Below are 3,988 nucleotides of genomic sequence, written 5' to 3' on the forward strand. Positions count from 1 at the left end.
TGGCCACTGCACTCCAGTCCGGGCGACAGAGCGAGACTCCGCCTCAGAAAAAAAAAAAAGGCATTCCCAGGGCAGGCGCGGTGGCTCACTCACACCTGTAATCCCAGAATTTTGGGAGGCCGAGGTGGGCGGATCGCCTTAAGTCAGGAGTTCAAGACCAGCCTGGCCAGCGTGGTGAAACCTTATCTCTACCAAAAATACAAAAATTAGCCGGGCGTGGTGGCAGGGGCCTGTAATCCCAGCTATTCGGGAAGCTGAGGCAGGAGAATCACTTGAACCTGGGAGGCGGAACTTGCAGTGAGCAGAGATTGTGCCACTGCATTTCAGCCTGAGGGACAGTGTCAAAAAAAAAAAAAAAAAAAAGAAGGAAAGGGTATTCCCTTGGCCAGAGAAAGCTGCAGGTGAGGAGAAGCAGAAGCTGGAGGTGGGGAGTGCAGCCACGTGGTTAGGCCCAGGGTGGCCTGCAGCCAGCGTGCACCCGGAGCTACCAGCAGCTGCTACAGACCCTCCTCCCAGACCTGGGATTTCCAAGAGACACCTTGAGTCTCCCAGACCAGACAGGGTACTGGAGGCACTCCGATGGGTGGGGTATCACCTATAGGTCGCTCACATGACATCCTTGGTTCCTTTACAAGCCTCAGTTTCCCCATCTGTAACATGGGAAGAAGAAATGATGGCTGGGCGTGGTGGTACATGCGTTTGGTCCCAGCTACTCGGAAGGCTGAAGTGGAAGGATCACTTAAGCCTGGAGGCTGAGGCTGCAGTGAGCTGTGATTGTGCCACTGCACTCTAGCCTGGGTGACAGAGTGAGACCCCCATCTCTAAAAAGAAAACTTAGAGATGCTGCCTCCTTCTTTGGTCTGGCAGGAGGATGTTACCAGATGATTGAAGCTGGACGCACCAGTTCCCAAGAGTTAGTTTGACTCTGGAGTTCGAGTGCAGGGCAGAGGGGTGGGGCTTTGATATGTGGCCAGTGGGAGCCACAGAAGGTGCTAGAAGCACAGCAGTGTACCAGCTTTGGTTAAGCTTTGTGGAGGACGGACATGGGAGTGAGAAGTTGTAGGTTTGGCAGAGGCTCCTCAGTCAGGCCCTCCTGTATCCCTTCTGTCACCCGGAGTCCCTTGCAGCCCTGTGGGATTGGTGGCATGACCCAATGGCTTGGAGGGGTCACTGAAGTTCAGCTGTCTCCCAGTCAAGGCCGCACAGTAAGCCACGGCACAGCTGGGTTCAAACCCAGGCCCAGAGTCTCTATCTGTGAATCTGCCTCCGGGCAACTAGTCTTGGGGTGTAATTCCCATTTCAGAAACTAGCTGGCTGTCCAAGGAGGGAGGCTGTCTGAACACCCCTCTGCCCGTGCTGGCCACCCCTCAGCCTTCCTGGGTTGAAGGCCCAGCTCCTGGCCGGCGCGGTGGCTCACGACTGTAATCCCAGCTCTTTGGGAGGCCAAGGCGGGTGGATCATGAGATCAGGAGATTGAGACGATCCTAGCTAATACGGTGAAACCCCGTCTCTACTAAAAATACAAAAAATTAGTCAGGCGAGGTGGCGGGCGCCTGTGGTCCCAGCTACTCAGGAGGCTGAGGCAGGAGAATGGCGTGAACCCGGGAGGCGGAGCTTGCAGTGAGTTGAGATTGCACCACTGCACTCCAGCCTGGGCGACAGAGTGAGACTTCATCTCAAAGAAAAAAAAAAAAAGTATCCAGGAAGATCCAACAAGGTAATATAATCCAAACGGAGGTTTGGGGGCCTCTCTGAGGGTGTGTCACTGGAGCTGAAGCCTGAAGGATGAAGAGAAGCTGGCCATGGTGTACAGTTGTAGAAAGGGTATCCCGGCCAGGAGAAAACCCTCTGCAAAAGCCCTGGGGTGGGATGACCTGGATGCCTTTAACATAATCATGTCAAAACAGGCTCAATGTCAGGTACTTAGCAAGTGTGGACGCTGTGGTGTTGTTAAGCCAAAGGGAAGAAAAGACCCGAGAGGGATGGACCTTAGGGTACCACAGGAAATCTTTCTTCCACCAATAAGAAGAAAGACTGAATCTGGGCACAGTGGCATGCATCTGCAGTCCCAGCTACTTGAGAGGCTGAGGCGAGAGGATCGCTTGAGGCCAGGAGTTCAAGACCAGTCTGGGAAACAAAGTCAGACTGCCAGATCCCCCCACACACCAAAAAAAATAAAATTAGCTGGGCTTGGTGGTGCGTGTTTGTTTGTCCCAGCTACTCGGGAGGATGAGCTACGAGGATCGCTTGAGCTCAGGAGTTTGAGGCTGCAGTGAGCTGTGATTGTGCCACTGCACTTCAGCCTGGGTGACAGAGTGAGACCCTGTCTCTAAAAAAGGAGGAGGAGGGCTGGGCGCAGTGGCTCACGCCTGTAATCCTAGCACTTTGGGAGGCCGAGATGGGTGGATCATTAGATCAGGACGTCAAGACAAGCCTGGCCAAGATGGTGAAACCCTGTCTCTACTAAAAATACAAAAATTAGCCGGGCGTGGTGGCAGGCCCCTGTAAGCCCAGCTACTCGGGAGGCTGAGTCAGAGAATTGCTTGAACCTGGGGAGCAGAGGTTTGCAGTGAGTTGAGATCACACCACTGCATTCCAGCCTGGGCAAGAGAATGAGATTCTGCCTCAAAAAAAAAAAAAAAAGGAGGAGGAGGCAGGCAGAGGCTGGCGCTCTAGAGAGATGAGGTGAGGGATGGGCATTGCCAGGGTACCTCAAAGTCAGACCTGGTGCCTCCACTCCCTGCTGTGTGTCCGCAGGCAAGTTGCTTTGCTGCTCTGAACCTTTCTCAGATATAGGTGAGGTGCCACCTATGGGTCTCTCACAGGACACCCTTGATGCCGTGATGAGCCTCAGTTTCCCCATCTGTAACATGGGGAGAATGCCTGTGGTCCTAGCTACTTAGGAGGCCAAGGTGGGAGGATTGCTTAAGCCTGGGAGGTGGAGGCTGCGAAGGCAACTGGTTGAGGTTCAGCGAAAGCACTGAAGCAGAGCGCTGGGTGCATAGTGGGGCTTTCAGTAACTGGCTCTGAGTTCAGGATTCAAGGCCAGGTGGGATAAGGTGGGGTGAGGGGGTACCTGGGAGGTGACCCCAGGAAGCTCCTGGTAGGGAATGGGACGTGAGACAGGAAGGGAAGGGGCTCTACAGGGGACACCAACTGCCAACAGACACGACACAGGTGGATGAGTGGCGCTCAGACCCACCTGGGACAGCTGGGGGACAGTGTAGACGCTCATCTCAGAGGGGTCCCACTCAGGGGCAAGGAGCGTGGGGTGTTTTGGGTTTGGGTTTTTTTCTTTTTTTTTTTTTTTTGACAGAGTTTTGGTCTTTTTGATCTTGTTGTGGAAGTGGGGGAGGGAGGACAGACCTGAGGGTGGGAGGTTGTAGGTTCACCAGAGGCTCCTCGGCCAGGAGTGCAGTGGCACAATCTCAGCTCACTGCAACCTCCACCTCCTGAGTTCAAGTGATTCTCCTGTCTCAGTCTCCTGAGTAGCTGGGATTACAGGCATGACCACCACGCCTGGCTAATATTTTGTGATTTTAGTAGAGATGGGGTTTCACCATGTTGGCCAGGACGGTCTCAAACTCCTGACCTCAGGTGATCCACCCGCCTTGGCCTCCCAAAGCGCTGGGATTACAGGCGTGACCCACCACACCCGGCCTTGTGGGGTGTTTATCTACCCCCAACCTCAGTTTGATTTCCCAGAAAACAAACCCAGGATGGCACACTGAGAATGTGGGGTACATGGGTATCCAGCTATGGGAGCTGGGGAAGGGCCCTGCAGGGGGCGCCCAGGAGCAGGGGAGGTCGTGGGAAACGAAGCTCAGTCCTGTCGGAGACCCTAGGGAGACTGGCATACCCTTAGAAAGGGCATTCCCGGCGCGGTGGCTCAAGCCTGTAATCCCAGCACTTTGGGAGGCCGAGACGGGCGGATCACGAGGTCCGGAGATCGAGACCATCCTGGCGAACACGGTGAAACCCCGTCTCT

Source organism: Colobus angolensis, unplaced genomic scaffold (genome assembly GCF_000951035.1).
Source record: "Colobus angolensis palliatus isolate OR3802 unplaced genomic scaffold, Cang.pa_1.0 Scaffold66, whole genome shotgun sequence".
Classification (NCBI taxonomy): domain Eukaryota; kingdom Metazoa; phylum Chordata; class Mammalia; order Primates; family Cercopithecidae; genus Colobus; species Colobus angolensis.